Genomic DNA, 15,012 nt, shown 5'->3' on the forward strand with positions numbered 1-15,012 from the left:
ATGTCGATTTGTATTTGGTGTGTCTTAAGTGTCGGTCTGCAGTAGGCCGCTGTTGGCCGAGCGACGTGCAGTCGCCTTACATGAAGCCCCATGGGCAACGCCAGTGCCACTGTGGACAACAGCGCACTGTAGCCAGAGAGAGGAGCCGAAAGGCGCATTTCGCAGTCGAGCCACGCTATCCCACAAGCTGTGCACTAGGTCAGGATTGTGCAGACCGCTAACTTTTGGTGGGCCGACGCTCGTCGTCGATCGTAAGGGCGAAACATTCAAGAGATTTGGAAAACGGCAATGTGGACACCCCCAGCAGCAGCTGTGTGCCAAGTCCGATATCTGGTCGAGGGCTGCAAGATTCAGTATGATGAAGTAACAATTTGGGGATAGCTCACAAACGCTAAGCTGCCGCCTTCTTAGCTCAGTGGTAGAGCACTGGTCTCGTAAACCAGGGGTCGTGAGTTCGAACCTCACAGAAGGCATTCATTTTTTAAACCTTCCTGCAAGGAGCGGAGCTATCTCGAGCAGCATCTAACACATGGCAGTACACTGAATGAAAGGGATGTTCTACAACCTATGACAAGTATTCTACTGGCCTCAGAGGTTTTCTGAATGCATAGGCAGAACATTGGTTTGTATGCATTTTGTAGTATAATGTCATGCTTGGCGATGTCATTCGTTTACGAGCCTCGCTACAGTGTGCATGCACGTTATCCATGTGAAGAGGCGTAAGCAAATGCTACCATTCTGCGAGATTCCTGCAGAAGGTATACGAATTGCGTTGATATATAGAGCACAAGGGAGCCAAAGTCAAGGCCTCCGTGGCGCAATCGGCTAGTGCGTTCGGCTGTTAACCGAAAGGTTGGTGGTTCGAGCCCACCCGGGGGCGAAATCGTTTTAACCGGCACCGAGGTGAGGACATACGTCAACTTTGTTAGAGATACACAGCTAGTGTGACAATTTGGCTGCGTTTGAGTGATGCCACAGAGCCTTATACACATTCAGCCAAGTGACACTGTAGGTAAAAACATGGCCCTACACAGACGTTCTGCTGTTTTCCTTTTTATTCGTCATGTGTGACACTGCAGTAGAGGGACGCCCGCTACAAAAGACGTATTCTTTACATTCAATTTCAGCATATACGTCGCGAGTGCCATATGACAGGGCCTGTCTCTCGATGTCGATTTGTATTTGGTGTGTCTTAAGTGTCGGTCTGCAGTAGGCCGCTGTTGGCCGAGCGACGTGCAGTCGCCTTACATGAAGCCCCATGGGCAACGCAAGTGCCACTGTGGACAACAGCGCACTGTAGCCAGAGAGAGGAGCCGAAAGGCGCATTTCGCAGTCGAGCCACGCTATCCCACAAGCTGTGCACTAGGTCAGGATTGTGCAAACCGCTAACTTTTGGTGGGCCGACGCTCGTCGTCGATCGTAAGGGCGAAACATTCAAGAGATTTGGAAAACGGCAATGTGGACACCCCCAGCAGCAGCTGTGTGCCAAGTCCGATATCTGGTCGAGGGCTGCAAGATTCAGTATGATGAAGTAACAATTTGGGGATAGCTCACAAACGCTAAGCTGCCGCCTTCTTAGCTCAGTGGTAGAGCACTGGTCTCGTAAACCAGGGGTCGTGAGTTCGAACCTCACAGAAGGCATTCATTTTTTAAACCTTCCTGCAAGGAGCGGAGCTATCTCGAGCAGCATCTAACACATGGCAGTACACTGAATGAAAGGGATGTTCTACAACCTATGACAAGTATTCTACTGGCCTCAGAGGTTTTCTGAATGCATAGGCAGAACATTGGTTTGTATGCATTTTGTAGTATAATGTCATGCTTGGCGATGTCATTCGTTTACGAGCCTCGCTACAGTGTGCATGCACGTTATCCATGTGAAGAGGCGTAAGCAAATGCTACCATTCTGCGAGATTCCTGCAGAAGGTATACGAATTGCGTTGATATATAGAGCACAAGGGAGCCAAAGTCAAGGCCTCCGTGGCGCAATCGGCTAGTGCGTTCGGCTGTTAACCGAAAGGTTGGTGGTTCGAGCCCACCCGGGGGCGAAATCGTTTTAACCGGCACCGAGGTGAGGACATACGTCAACTTTGTTAGAGATACACAGCTAGTGTGACAATTTGGCTGCGTTTGAGTGATGCCACAGAGCCTTATACACATTCAGCCAAGTGACACTGTAGGTAAAAACATGGCCCTACACAGACGTTCTGCTGTTTTCCTTTTTATTCGTCATGTGTGACACTGCAGTAGAGGGACGCCCGCTACAAAAGACGTATTCTTTACATTCAATTTCAGCATATACGTCGCGAGTGCCATATGACAGGGCCTGTCTCTCGATGTCGATTTGTATTTGGTGTGTCTTAAGTGTCGGTCTGCAGTAGGCCGCTGTTGGCCGAGCGACGTGCAGTCGCCTTACATGAAGCCCCATGGGCAACGCCAGTGCCACTGTGGACAACAGCGCACTGTAGCCAGAGAGAGGAGCCGAAAGGCGCATTTCGCAGTCGAGCCACGCTATCCCACAAGCTGTGCACTAGGTCAGGATTGTGCAGACCGCTAACTTTTGGTGGGCCGACGCTCGTCGTCGATCGTAAGGGCGAAACATTCAAGAGATTTGGAAAACGGCAATGTGGACACCCCCAGCAGCAGCTGTGTGCCAAGTCCGATATCTGGTCGAGGGCTGCAAGATTCAGTATGATGAAGTAACAATTTGGGGATAGCTCACAAACGCTAAGCTGCCGCCTTCTTAGCTCAGTGGTAGAGCACTGGTCTCGTAAACCAGGGGTCGTGAGTTCGAACCTCACAGAAGGCATTCATTTTTTAAACCTTCCTGCAAGGAGCGGAGCTATCTCGAGCAGCATCTAACACATGGCAGTACACTGAATGAAAGGGATGTTCTACAACCTATGACAAGTATTCTACTGGCCTCAGAGGTTTTCTGAATGCATAGGCAGAACATTGGTTTGTATGCATTTTGTAGTATAATGTCATGCTTGGCGATGTCATTCGTTTACGAGCCTCGCTACAGTGTGCATGCACGTTATCCATGTGAAGAGGCGTAAGCAAATGCTACCATTCTGCGAGATTCCTGCAGAAGGTATACGAATTGCGTTGATATATAGAGCACAAGGGAGCCAAAGTCAAGGCCTCCGTGGCGCAATCGGCTAGTGCGTTCGGCTGTTAACCGAAAGGTTGGTGGTTCGAGCCCACCCGGGGGCGAAATCGTTTTAACCGGCACCGAGGTGAGGACATACGTCAACTTTGTTAGAGATACACAGCTAGTGTGACAATTTGGCTGCGTTTGAGTGATGCCACAGAGCCTTATACACATTCAGCCAAGTGACACTGTAGGTAAAAACATGGCCCTACACAGACGTTCTGCTGTTTTCCTTTTTATTCGTCATGTGTGACACTGCAGTAGAGGGACGCCCGCTACAAAAGACGTATTCTTTACATTCAATTTCAGCATATACGTCGCGAGTGCCATATGACAGGGCCTGTCTCTCGATGTCGATTTGTATTTGGTGTGTCTTAAGTGTCGGTCTGCAGTAGGCCGCTGTTGGCCGAGCGACGTGCAGTCGCCTTACATGAAGCCCCATGGGCAACGCAAGTGCCACTGTGGACAACAGCGCACTGTAGCCAGAGAGAGGAGCCGAAAGGCGCATTTCGCAGTCGAGCCACGCTATCCCACAAGCTGTGCACTAGGTCAGGATTGTGCAAACCGCTAACTTTTGGTGGGCCGACGCTCGTCGTCGATCGTAAGGGCGAAACATTCAAGAGATTTGGAAAACGGCAATGTGGACACCCCCAGCAGCAGCTGTGTGCCAAGTCCGATATCTGGTCGAGGGCTGCAAGATTCAGTATGATGAAGTAACAATTTGGGGATAGCTCACAAACGCTAAGCTGCCGCCTTCTTAGCTCAGTGGTAGAGCACTGGTCTCGTAAACCAGGGGTCGTGAGTTCGAACCTCACAGAAGGCATTCATTTTTTAAACCTTCCTGCAAGGAGCGGAGCTATCTCGAGCAGCATCTAACACATGGCAGTACACTGAATGAAAGGGATGTTCTACAACCTATGACAAGTATTCTACTGGCCTCAGAGGTTTTCTGAATGCATAGGCAGAACATTGGTTTGTATGCATTTTGTAGTATAATGTCATGCTTGGCGATGTCATTCGTTTACGAGCCTCGCTACAGTGTGCATGCACGTTATCCATGTGAAGAGGCGTAAGCAAATGCTACCATTCTGCGAGATTCCTGCAGAAGGTATACGAATTGCGTTGATATATAGAGCACAAGGGAGCCAAAGTCAAGGCCTCCGTGGCGCAATCGGCTAGTGCGTTCGGCTGTTAACCGAAAGGTTGGTGGTTCGAGCCCACCCGGGGGCGAAATCGTTTTAACCGGCACCGAGGTGAGGACATACGTCAACTTTGTTAGAGATACACAGCTAGTGTGACAATTTGGCTGCGTTTGAGTGATGCCACAGAGCCTTATACACATTCAGCCAAGTGACACTGTAGGTAAAAACATGGCCCTACACAGACGTTCTGCTGTTTTCCTTTTTATTCGTCATGTGTGACACTGCAGTAGAGGGACGCCCGCTACAAAAGACGTATTCTTTACATTCAATTTCAGCATATACGTCGCGAGTGCCATATGACAGGGCCTGTCTCTCGATGTCGATTTGTATTTGGTGTGTCTTAAGTGTCGGTCTGCAGTAGGCCGCTGTTGGCCGAGCGACGTGCAGTCGCCTTACATGAAGCCCCATGGGCAACGCCAGTGCCACTGTGGACAACAGCGCACTGTAGCCAGAGAGAGGAGCCGAAAGGCGCATTTCGCAGTCGAGCCACGCTATCCCACAAGCTGTGCACTAGGTCAGGATTGTGCAGACCGCTAACTTTTGGTGGGCCGACGGTCGTCGTCGATCGTAAGGGCGAAACATTCAAGAGATTTGGAAAACGGCAATGTGGACACCCCCAGCAGCAGCTGTGTGCCAAATCCGATATCTGGTCGAGGGCTGCAAGATTCAGTATGATGAAGTAACAATTTGGGGATAGCTCACAAACGCTAAGCTGCCGCCTTCTTAGCTCAGTGGTAGAGCACTGGTCTCGTAAACCAGGGGTCGTGAGTTCGAACCTCACAGAAGGCATTCATTTTTTAAACCTTCCTGCAAGGAGCGGAGCTATCTCGAGCAGCATCTAACACATGGCAGTACACTGAATGAAAGGGATGTTCTACAACCTATGACAAGTATTCTACTGGCCTCAGAGGTTTTCTGAATGCATAGGCAGAACATTGGTTTGTATGCATTTTGTAGTATAATGTCATGCTTGGCGATGTCATTCGTTTACGAGCCTCGCTACAGTGTGCATGCACGTTATCCATGTGAAGAGGCGTAAGCAAATGCTACCATTCTGCGAGATTCCTGCAGAAGGTATACGAATTGCGTTGATATACAGAGCACAAGGGAGCCAAATTCAAGGCCTCCGTGGCGCAATCGGCTAGCGCGTTCGGCTGTTAACCGAAAGGTTGGTGGTTCGAGCCCACCCGGGGGCGAAATCGTTTTAACCGGCACCGAGGTGAGGACATACGTCAACTTTGTTAGAGATACACAGCTAGTGTGACAATTTGGCTGCGTTTGAGTGATGCCACAGAGCCTTATACACATTCAGCCAAGTGACACTGTAGGTAAAAACATGGCCCTACACAGACGTTCTGCTGTTTTCCTTTTTATTCGTCATGTGTGACACTGCAGTAGAGGGACGCCCGCTACAAAAGACGTATTCTTTACATTCAATTTCAGCATATACGTCGCGAGTGCCATATGACAGGGCCTGTCTCTCGATGTCGATTTGTATTTGGTGTGTCTTAAGTGTCGGTCTGCAGTAGGCCGCTGTTGGCCGAGCGACGTGCAGTCGCCTTACATGAAGCCCCATGGGCAACGCCAGTGCCACTGTGGACAACAGCGCACTGTAGCCAGAGAGAGGAGCCGAAAGGCGCATTTCGCAGTCGAGCCACGCTATCCCACAAGCTGTGCACTAGGTCAGGATTGTGCAGACCGCTAACTTTTGGTGGGCCGACGGTCGTCGTCGATCGTAAGGGCGAAACATTCAAGAGATTTGGAAAACGGCAATGTGGACACCCCCAGCAGCAGCTGTGTGCCAAATCCGATATCTGGTCGAGGGCTGCAAGATTCAGTATGATGAAGTAACAATTTGGGGATAGCTCACAAACGATAAGCTGCCGCCTTCTTAGCTCAGTGGTAGAGCACTGGTCTCGTAAACCAGGGGTCGTGAGTTCGAACCTCACAGAAGGCATTCATTTTTTAAACCTTCCTGCAAGGAGCGGAGCTATCTCGAGCAGCATCTAACACATGGCAGTACACTGAATGAAAGGGATGTTTTACAACCTATGACAAGTATTCTACTGGCCTCAGAGGTTTTCTGAATGCATAGGCAGAACATTGGTTTGTATGCATTTTGTAGTATAATGTCATGCTTGGCGATGTCATTCGTTTACGAGCCTCGCTACAGTGTGCATGCACGTTATCCATGTGAAGAGGCGTAAGCAAATGCTACCATTCTGCGAGATTCCTGCAGAAGGTATACGAATTGCGTTGATATATAGAGCACAAGGGAGCCAAAGTCAAGGCCTCCGTGGCGCAATCGGCTAGTGCGTTCGGCTGTTAACCGAAAGGTTGGTGGTTCGAGCCCACCCGGGGGCGAAATCGTTTTAACCGGCACCGAGGTGAGGACATACGTCAACTTTGTTAGAGATACACAGCTAGTGTGACAATTTGGCTGCGTTTGAGTGATGCCACAGAGCCTTATACACATTCAGCCAAGTGACACTGTAGGTAAAAACATGGCCCTACACAGACGTTCTGCTGTTTTCCTTTTTATTCGTCATGTGTGACACTGCAGTAGAGGGACGCCCGCTACAAAAGACGTATTCTTTACATTCAATTTCAGCATATACGTCGCGAGTGCCATATGACAGGGCCTGTCTCTCGATGTCGATTTGTATTTGGTGTGTCTTAAGTGTCGGTCTGCAGTAGGCCGCTGTTGGCCGAGCGACGTGCAGTCGCCTTACATGAAGCCCCATGGGCAACGCAAGTGCCACTGTGGACAACAGCGCACTGTAGCCAGAGAGAGGAGCCGAAAGGCGCATTTCGCAGTCGAGCCACGCTATCCCACAAGCTGTGCACTAGGTCAGGATTGTGCAGACCGCTAACTTTTGGTGGGCCGACGCTCGTCGTCGATCGTAAGGGCGAAACATTCAAGAGATTTGGAAAACGGCAATGTGGACACCCCCAGCAGCAGCTGTGTGCCAAGTCCGATATCTGGTCGAGGGCTGCAAGATTCAGTATGATGAAGTAACAATTTGGGGATAGCTCACAAACGCTAAGCTGCCGCCTTCTTAGCTCAGTGGTAGAGCACTGGTCTCGTAAACCAGGGGTCGTGAGTTCGAACCTCACAGAAGGCATTCATTTTTTAAACCTTCCTGCAAGGAGCGGAGCTATCTCGAGCAGCATCTAACACATGGCAGTACACTGAATGAAAGGGATGTTCTACAACCTATGACAAGTATTCTACTGGCCTCAGAGGTTTTCTGAATGCATAGGCAGAACATTGGTTTGTATGCATTTTGTAGTATAATGTCATGCTTGGCGATGTCATTCGTTTACGAGCCTCGCTACAGTGTGCATGCACGTTATCCATGTGAAGAGGCGTAAGCAAATGCTACCATTCTGCGAGATTCCTGCAGAAGGTATACGAATTGCGTTGATATATAGAGCACAAGGGAGCCAAAGTCAAGGCCTCCGTGGCGCAATCGGCTAGTGCGTTCGGCTGTTAACCGAAAGGTTGGTGGTTCGAGCCCACCCGGGGGCGAAATCGTTTTAACCGGCACCGAGGTGAGGACATACGTCAACTTTGTTAGAGATACACAGCTAGTGTGACAATTTGGCTGCGTTTGAGTGATGCCACAGAGCCTTATACACATTCAGCCAAGTGACACTGTAGGTAAAAACATGGCCCTACACAGACGTTCTGCTGTTTTCCTTTTTATTCGTCATGTGTGACACTGCAGTAGAGGGACGCCCGCTACAAAAGACGTATTCTTTACATTCAATTTCAGCATATACGTCGCGAGTGCCATATGACAGGGCCTGTCTCTCGATGTCGATTTGTATTTGGTGTGTCTTAAGTGTCGGTCTGCAGTAGGCCGCTGTTGGCCGAGCGACGTGCAGTCGCCTTACATGAAGCCCCATGGGCAACGCCAGTGCCACTGTGGACAACAGCGCACTGTAGCCAGAGAGAGGAGCCGAAAGGCGCATTTCGCAGTCGAGCCACGCTATCCCACAAGCTGTGCACTAGGTCAGGATTGTGCAGACCGCTAACTTTTGGTGGGCCGACGCTCGTCGTCGATCGTAAGGGCGAAACATTCAAGAGATTTGGAAAACGGCAATGTGGACACCCCCAGCAGCAGCTGTGTGCCAAATCCGATATCTGGTCGAGCGCTGCAAGATTCAGTATGATGAAGTAACAATTTGGGGATAGCTCACAAACGCTAAGCTGCCGCCTTCTTAGCTCAGTGGTAGAGCACTGGTCTCGTAAACCAGGGGTCGTGAGTTCGAACCTCACAGAAGGCATTCATTTTTTAAACCTTCCTGCAAGGAGCGGAGCTATCTCGAGCAGCATCTAACACATGGCAGTACACTGAATGAAAGGGATGTTCTACAACCTATGACAAGTATTCTACTGGCCTCAGAGGTTTTCTGAATGCATAGGCAGAACATTGGTTTGTATGCATTTTGTAGTATAATGTCATGCTTGGCGATGTCATTCGTTTACGAGCCTCGCTACAGTGTGCATGCACGTTATCCATGTGAAGAGGCGTAAGCAAATGCTACCATTCTGCGAGATTCCTGCAGAAGGTATACGAATTGCGTTGATATACAGAGCACAAGGGAGCCAAAGTCAAGGCCTCCGTGGCGCAATCGGCTAGCGCGTTCGGCTGTTAACCGAAAGGTTGGTGGTTCGAGCCCACCCGGGGGCGAAATCGTTTTAACCGGCACCGAGGTGAGGACATACGTCAACTTTGTTAGAGATACACAGCTAGTGTGACAATTTGGCTGCGTTTGAGTGATGCCACAGAGCCTTATACACATTCAGCCAAGTGACACTGTAGGTAAAAACATGGCCCTACACAGACGTTCTGCTGTTTTCCTTTTTATTCGTCATGTGTGACACTGCAGTAGAGGGACGCCCGCTACAAAAGACGTATTCTTTACATTCAATTTCAGCATATACGTCGCGAGTGCCATATGACAGGGCCTGTCTCTCGATGTCGATTTGTATTTGGTGTGTCTTAAGTGTCGGTCTGCAGTAGGCCGCTGTTGGCCGAGCGACGTGCAGTCGCCTTACATGAAGCCCCATGGGCAACGCCAGTGCCACTGTGGACAACAGCGCACTGTAGCCAGAGAGAGGAGCCGAAAGGCGCATTTCGCAGTCGAGCCACGCTATCCCACAAGCTGTGCACTAGGTCAGGATTGTGCAGACCGCTAACTTTTGGTGGGCCGACGCTCGTCGTCGATCGTAAGGGCGAAACATTCAAGAGATTTGGAAAACGGCAATGTGGACACCCCCAGCAGCAGCTGTGTGCCAAATCCGATATCTGGTCGAGGGCTGCAAGATTCAGTATGATGAAGTAACAATTTGGGGATAGCTCACAAACGCTAAGCTGCCGCCTTCTTAGCTCAGTGGTAGAGCACTGGTCTCGTAAACCAGGGGTCGTGAGTTCGAACCTCACAGAAGGCATTCATTTTTTAAACCTTCCTGCAAGGAGCGGAGCTATCTCGAGCAGCATCTAACACATGGCAGTACACTGAATGAAAGGGATGTTCTACAACCTATGACAAGTATTCTACTGGCCTCAGAGGTTTTCTGAATGCATAGGCAGAACATTGGTTTGTATGCATTTTGTAGTATAATGTCATGCTTGGCGATGTCATTCGTTTACGAGCCTCGCTACAGTGTGCATGCACGTTATCCATGTGAAGAGGCGTAAGCAAATGCTACCATTCTGCGAGATTCCTGCAGAAGGTATACGAATTGCGTTGATATACAGAGCACAAGGGAGCCAAAGTCAAGGCCTCCGTGGCGCAATCGGCTAGCGCGTTCGGCTGTTAACCGAAAGGTTGGTGGTTCGAGCCCACCTGGGGGCGAAATCGTTTTAACCGGCACCGAGGTGAGGACATACGTCAACTTTGTTAGAGATACACAGCTAGTGTGACAATTTGGCTGCGTTTGAGTGATGCCACAGAGCCTTATACACATTCAGCCAAGTGACACTGTAGGTAAAAACATGGCCCTACACAGACGTTCTGCTGTTTTCCTTTTTATTCGTCATGTGTGACACTGCAGTAGAGGGACGCCCGCTACAAAAGACGTATTCTTTACATTCAATTTCAGCATATACGTCGCGAGTGCCATATGACAGGGCCTGTCTCTCGATGTCGATTTGTATTTGGTGTGTCTTAAGTGTCGGTCTGCAGTAGGCCGCTGTTGGCCGAGCGACGTGCAGTCGCCTTACATGAAGCCCCATGGGCAACGCCAGTGCCACTGTGGACAACAGCGCACTGTAGCCAGAGAGAGGAGCCGAAAGGCGCATTTCGCAGTCGAGCCACGCTATCCCACAAGCTGTGCACTAGGTCAGGATTGTGCAGACCGCTAACTTTTGGTGGGCCGACGCTCGTCGTCGATCGTAAGGGCGAAACATTCAAGAGATTTGGAAAACGGCAATGTGGACACCCCCAGCAGCAGCTGTGTGCCAAATCCGATATCTGGTCGAGGGCTGCAAGATTCAGTATGATGAAGTAACAATTTGGGGATAGCTCACAAACGCTAAGCTGCCGCCTTCTTAGCTCAGTGGTAGAGCACTGGTCTCGTAAACCAGGGGTCGTGAGTTCGAACCTCACAGAAGGCATTCATTTTTTAAACCTTCCTGCAAGGAGCGGAGCTATCTCGAGCAGCATCTAACACATGGCAGTACACTGAATGAAAGGGATGTTCTACAACCTATGACAAGTATTCTACTGGCCTCAGAGGTTTTCTGAATGCATAGGCAGAACATTGGTTTGTATGCATTTTGTAGTATAATGTCATGCTTGGCGATGTCATTCGTTTACGAGCCTCGCTACAGTGTGCATGCACGTTATCCATGTGAAGAGGCGTAAGCAAATGCTACCATTCTGCGAGATTCCTGCAGAAGGTATACGAATTGCGTTGATATACAGAGCACAAGGGAGCCAAAGTCAAGGCCTCCGTGGCGCAATCGGCTAGCGCGTTCGGCTGTTAACCGAAAGGTTGGTGGTTCGAGCCCACCCGGGGGCGAAATCGTTTTAACCGGCACCGAGGTGAGGACATACGTCAACTTTGTTAGAGATACACAGCTAGTGTGACAATTTGGCTGCGTTTGAGTGATGCCACAGAGCCTTATACACATTCAGCCAAGTGACACTGTAGGTAAAAACATGGCCCTACACAGACGTTCTGCTGTTTTCCTTTTTATTCGTCATGTGTGACACTGCAGTAGAGGGACGCCCGCTACAAAAGACGTATTCTTTACATTCAATTTCAGCATATACGTCGCGAGTGCCATATGACAGGGCCTGTCTCTCGATGTCGATTTGTATTTGGTGTGTCTTAAGTGTCGGTCTGCAGTAGGCCGCTGTTGGCCGAGCGACGTGCAGTCGCCTTACATGAAGCCCCATGGGCAACGCCAGTGCCACTGTGGACAACAGCGCACTGTAGCCAGAGAGAGGAGCCGAAAGGCGCATTTCGCAGTCGAGCCACGCTATCCCACAAGCTGTGCACTAGGTCAGGATTGTGCAGACCGCTAACTTTTGGTGGGCCGACGCTCGTCGTCGATCGTAAGGGCGAAACATTCAAGAGATTTGGAAAACGGCAATGTGGACACCCCCAGCAGCAGCTGTGTGCCAAATCCGATATCTGGTCGAGGGCTGCAAGATTCAGTATGATGAAGTAACAATTTGGGGATAGCTCACAAACGCTAAGCTGCCGCCTTCTTAGCTCAGTGGTAGAGCACTGGTCTCGTAAACCAGGGGTCGTGAGTTCGAACCTCACAGAAGGCATTCATTTTTTAAACCTTCCTGCAAGGAGCGGAGCTATCTCGAGCAGCATCTAACACATGGCAGTACACTGAATGAAAGGGATGTTCTACAACCTATGACAAGTATTCTACTGGCCTCAGAGGTTTTCTGAATGCATAGGCAGAACATTGGTTTGTATGCATTTTGTAGTATAATGTCATGCTTGGCGATGTCATTCGTTTACGAGCCTCGCTACAGTGTGCATGCACGTTATCCATGTGAAGAGGCGTAAGCAAATGCTACCATTCTGCGAGATTCCTGCAGAAGGTATACGAATTGCGTTGATATACAGAGCACAAGGGAGCCAAAGTCAAGGCCTCCGTGGCGCAATCGGCTAGCGCGTTCGGCTGTTAACCGAAAGGTTGGTGGTTCGAGCCCACCCGGGGGCGAAATCGTTTTAACCGGCACCGAGGTGAGGACATACGTCAACTTTGTTAGAGATACACAGCTAGTGTGACAATTTGGCTGCGTTTGAGTGATGCCACAGAGCCTTATACACATTCAGCCAAGTGACACTGTAGGTAAAAACATGGCCCTACACAGACGTTCTGCTGTTTTCCTTTTTATTCGTCATGTGTGACACTGCAGTAGAGGGACGCCCGCTACAAAAGACGTATTCTTTACATTCAATTTCAGCATATACGTCGCGAGTGCCATATGACAGGGCCTGTCTCTCGATGTCGATTTGTATTTGGTGTGTCTTAAGTGTCGGTCTGCAGTAGGCCGCTGTTGGCCGAGCGACGTGCAGTCGCCTTACATGAAGCCCCATGGGCAACGCCAGTGCCACTGTGGACAACAGCGCACTGTAGCCAGAGAGAGGAGCCGAAAGGCGCATTTCGCAGTCGAGCCACGCTATCCCACAAGCTGTGCACTAGGTCAGGATTGTGCAGACCGCTAACTTTTGGTGGGCCGACGCTCGTCGTCGATCGTAAGGGCGAAACATTCAAGAGATTTGGAAAACGGCAATGTGGACACCCCCAGCAGCAGCTGTGTGCCAAATCCGATATCTGGTCGAGGGCTGCAAGATTCAGTATGATGAAGTAACAATTTGGGGATAGCTCACAAACGCTAAGCTGCCGCCTTCTTAGCTCAGTGGTAGAGCACTGGTCTCGTAAACCAGGGGTCGTGAGTTCGAACCTCACAGAAGGCATTCATTTTTTAAACCTTCCTGCAAGGAGCGGAGCTATCTCGAGCAGCATCTAACACATGGCAGTACACTGAATGAAAGGGATGTTCTACAACCTATGACAAGTATTCTACTGGCCTCAGAGGTTTTCTGAATGCATAGGCAGAACATTGGTTTGTATGCATTTTGTAGTATAATGTCATGCTTGGCGATGTCATTCGTTTACGAGCCTCGCTACAGTGTGCATGCACGTTATCCATGTGAAGAGGCGTAAGCAAATGCTACCATTCTGCGAGATTCCTGCAGAAGGTATACGAATTGCGTTGATATACAGAGCACAAGGGAGCCAAAGTCAAGGCCTCCGTGGCGCAATCGGCTAGCGCGTTCGGCTGTTAACCGAAAGGTTGGTGGTTCGAGCCCACCCGGGGGCGAAATCGTTTTAACCGGCACCGAGGTGAGGACATACGTCAACTTTGTTAGAGATACACAGCTAGTGTGACAATTTGGCTGCGTTTGAGTGATGCCACAGAGCCTTATACACATTCAGCCAAGTGACACTGTAGGTAAAAACATGGCCCTACACAGACGTTCTGCTGTTTTCCTTTTTATTCGTCATGTGTGACACTGCAGTAGAGGGACGCCCGCTACAAAAGACGTATTCTTTACATTCAATTTCAGCATATACGTCGCGAGTGCCATATGACAGGGCCTGTCTCTCGATGTCGATTTGTATTTGGTGTGTCTTAAGTGTCGGTCTGCAGTAGGCCGCTGTTGGCCGAGCGACGTGCAGTCGCCTTACATGAAGCCCCATGGGCAACGCCAGTGCCACTGTGGACAACAGCGCACTGTAGCCAGAGAGAGGAGCCGAAAGGCGCATTTCGCAGTCGAGCCACGCTATCCCACAAGCTGTGCACTAGGTCAGGATTGTGCAGACCGCTAACTTTTGGTGGGCCGACGCTCGTCGTCGATCGTAAGGGCGAAACATTCAAGAGATTTGGAAAACGGCAATGTGGACACCCCCAGCAGCAGCTGTGTGCCAAATCCGATATCTGGTCGAGGGCTGCAAGATTCAGTATGATGAAGTAACAATTTGGGGATAGCTCACAAACGCTAAGCTGCCGCCTTCTTAGCTCAGTGGTAGAGCACTGGTCTCGTAAACCAGGGGTCGTGAGTTCGAACCTCACAGAAGGCATTCATTTTTTAAACCTTCCTGCAAGGAGCGGAGCTATCTCGAGCAGCATCTAACACATGGCAGTACACTGAATGAAAGGGATGTTCTACAACCTATGACAAGTATTCTACTGGCCTCAGAGGTTTTCTGAATGCATAGGCAGAACATTGGTTTGTATGCATTTTGTAGTATAATGTCATGCTTGGCGATGTCATTCGTTTACGAGCCTCGCTACAGTGTGCATGCACGTTATCCATGTGAAGAGGCGTAAGCAAATGCTACCATTCTGCGAGATTCCTGCAGAAGGTATACGAATTGCGTTGATATACAGAGCACAAGGGAGCCAAAGTCAAGGCCTCCGTGGCGCAATCGGCTAGCGCGTTCGGCTGTTAACCGAAAGGTTGGTGGTTCGAGCCCACCCGGGGGCGAAATCGTTTTAACCGGCACCGAGGTGAGGACATACGTCAACTTTGTTAGAGATACACAGCTAGTGTGACAATTTGGCTGCGTTTGAGTGATGCCACAGAGCCTTATACACATTCAG

The 15,012-nt window shown here is 49.9% G+C and overlaps 26 non-coding genes across 26 annotated transcripts; all 26 read left to right on the forward strand.

The window, feature by feature from the left end:
* The first annotated feature begins 401 nt into the window (after positions 1-401).
* On the forward strand, positions 402-473 carry Trnat-cgu (transfer RNA threonine (anticodon CGU)). The gene has a single exon. It is a non-coding gene; the product is annotated as a tRNA-Thr (tRNA).
* A 333-nt stretch (positions 474-806) lies between these two features.
* Trnan-guu (transfer RNA asparagine (anticodon GUU)) lies at positions 807-880 on the forward strand. The gene has a single exon. It is a non-coding gene; the product is annotated as a tRNA-Asn (tRNA).
* A 689-nt stretch (positions 881-1,569) lies between these two features.
* Trnat-cgu (transfer RNA threonine (anticodon CGU)) lies at positions 1,570-1,641 on the forward strand. The gene has a single exon. It is a non-coding gene; the product is annotated as a tRNA-Thr (tRNA).
* Positions 1,642-1,974: 333 nt separating this feature from the next.
* Trnan-guu (transfer RNA asparagine (anticodon GUU)) lies at positions 1,975-2,048 on the forward strand. The gene has a single exon. It is a non-coding gene; the product is annotated as a tRNA-Asn (tRNA).
* Positions 2,049-2,737: 689 nt separating this feature from the next.
* Positions 2,738-2,809, forward strand: Trnat-cgu (transfer RNA threonine (anticodon CGU)). Its single transcript has one exon. It is a non-coding gene; the product is annotated as a tRNA-Thr (tRNA).
* A 333-nt stretch (positions 2,810-3,142) lies between these two features.
* Positions 3,143-3,216, forward strand: Trnan-guu (transfer RNA asparagine (anticodon GUU)). The gene has a single exon. It is a non-coding gene; the product is annotated as a tRNA-Asn (tRNA).
* Positions 3,217-3,905: 689 nt separating this feature from the next.
* Trnat-cgu (transfer RNA threonine (anticodon CGU)) lies at positions 3,906-3,977 on the forward strand. Its single transcript has one exon. It is a non-coding gene; the product is annotated as a tRNA-Thr (tRNA).
* Positions 3,978-4,310: 333 nt separating this feature from the next.
* Positions 4,311-4,384, forward strand: Trnan-guu (transfer RNA asparagine (anticodon GUU)). Its single transcript has one exon. It is a non-coding gene; the product is annotated as a tRNA-Asn (tRNA).
* Positions 4,385-5,073: 689 nt separating this feature from the next.
* On the forward strand, positions 5,074-5,145 carry Trnat-cgu (transfer RNA threonine (anticodon CGU)). Its single transcript has one exon. It is a non-coding gene; the product is annotated as a tRNA-Thr (tRNA).
* A 333-nt stretch (positions 5,146-5,478) lies between these two features.
* Positions 5,479-5,552, forward strand: Trnan-guu (transfer RNA asparagine (anticodon GUU)). The gene has a single exon. It is a non-coding gene; the product is annotated as a tRNA-Asn (tRNA).
* Positions 5,553-6,241: 689 nt separating this feature from the next.
* Positions 6,242-6,313, forward strand: Trnat-cgu (transfer RNA threonine (anticodon CGU)). Its single transcript has one exon. It is a non-coding gene; the product is annotated as a tRNA-Thr (tRNA).
* Positions 6,314-6,646: 333 nt separating this feature from the next.
* Positions 6,647-6,720, forward strand: Trnan-guu (transfer RNA asparagine (anticodon GUU)). The gene has a single exon. It is a non-coding gene; the product is annotated as a tRNA-Asn (tRNA).
* A 689-nt stretch (positions 6,721-7,409) lies between these two features.
* On the forward strand, positions 7,410-7,481 carry Trnat-cgu (transfer RNA threonine (anticodon CGU)). Its single transcript has one exon. It is a non-coding gene; the product is annotated as a tRNA-Thr (tRNA).
* A 333-nt stretch (positions 7,482-7,814) lies between these two features.
* Trnan-guu (transfer RNA asparagine (anticodon GUU)) lies at positions 7,815-7,888 on the forward strand. The gene has a single exon. It is a non-coding gene; the product is annotated as a tRNA-Asn (tRNA).
* Positions 7,889-8,577: 689 nt separating this feature from the next.
* Trnat-cgu (transfer RNA threonine (anticodon CGU)) lies at positions 8,578-8,649 on the forward strand. Its single transcript has one exon. It is a non-coding gene; the product is annotated as a tRNA-Thr (tRNA).
* A 333-nt stretch (positions 8,650-8,982) lies between these two features.
* Trnan-guu (transfer RNA asparagine (anticodon GUU)) lies at positions 8,983-9,056 on the forward strand. Its single transcript has one exon. It is a non-coding gene; the product is annotated as a tRNA-Asn (tRNA).
* Positions 9,057-9,745: 689 nt separating this feature from the next.
* Positions 9,746-9,817, forward strand: Trnat-cgu (transfer RNA threonine (anticodon CGU)). The gene has a single exon. It is a non-coding gene; the product is annotated as a tRNA-Thr (tRNA).
* Positions 9,818-10,150: 333 nt separating this feature from the next.
* Trnan-guu (transfer RNA asparagine (anticodon GUU)) lies at positions 10,151-10,224 on the forward strand. The gene has a single exon. It is a non-coding gene; the product is annotated as a tRNA-Asn (tRNA).
* A 689-nt stretch (positions 10,225-10,913) lies between these two features.
* On the forward strand, positions 10,914-10,985 carry Trnat-cgu (transfer RNA threonine (anticodon CGU)). The gene has a single exon. It is a non-coding gene; the product is annotated as a tRNA-Thr (tRNA).
* Positions 10,986-11,318: 333 nt separating this feature from the next.
* On the forward strand, positions 11,319-11,392 carry Trnan-guu (transfer RNA asparagine (anticodon GUU)). Its single transcript has one exon. It is a non-coding gene; the product is annotated as a tRNA-Asn (tRNA).
* Positions 11,393-12,081: 689 nt separating this feature from the next.
* Trnat-cgu (transfer RNA threonine (anticodon CGU)) lies at positions 12,082-12,153 on the forward strand. Its single transcript has one exon. It is a non-coding gene; the product is annotated as a tRNA-Thr (tRNA).
* A 333-nt stretch (positions 12,154-12,486) lies between these two features.
* On the forward strand, positions 12,487-12,560 carry Trnan-guu (transfer RNA asparagine (anticodon GUU)). Its single transcript has one exon. It is a non-coding gene; the product is annotated as a tRNA-Asn (tRNA).
* Positions 12,561-13,249: 689 nt separating this feature from the next.
* Positions 13,250-13,321, forward strand: Trnat-cgu (transfer RNA threonine (anticodon CGU)). The gene has a single exon. It is a non-coding gene; the product is annotated as a tRNA-Thr (tRNA).
* A 333-nt stretch (positions 13,322-13,654) lies between these two features.
* On the forward strand, positions 13,655-13,728 carry Trnan-guu (transfer RNA asparagine (anticodon GUU)). The gene has a single exon. It is a non-coding gene; the product is annotated as a tRNA-Asn (tRNA).
* A 689-nt stretch (positions 13,729-14,417) lies between these two features.
* Positions 14,418-14,489, forward strand: Trnat-cgu (transfer RNA threonine (anticodon CGU)). Its single transcript has one exon. It is a non-coding gene; the product is annotated as a tRNA-Thr (tRNA).
* A 333-nt stretch (positions 14,490-14,822) lies between these two features.
* Positions 14,823-14,896, forward strand: Trnan-guu (transfer RNA asparagine (anticodon GUU)). Its single transcript has one exon. It is a non-coding gene; the product is annotated as a tRNA-Asn (tRNA).
* Positions 14,897-15,012: the final 116 nt, after the last annotated feature.

This window comes from Schistocerca serialis, chromosome 6 (assembly GCF_023864345.2).
Source record: "Schistocerca serialis cubense isolate TAMUIC-IGC-003099 chromosome 6, iqSchSeri2.2, whole genome shotgun sequence".
NCBI lineage: Eukaryota > Metazoa > Arthropoda > Insecta > Orthoptera > Acrididae > Schistocerca > Schistocerca serialis.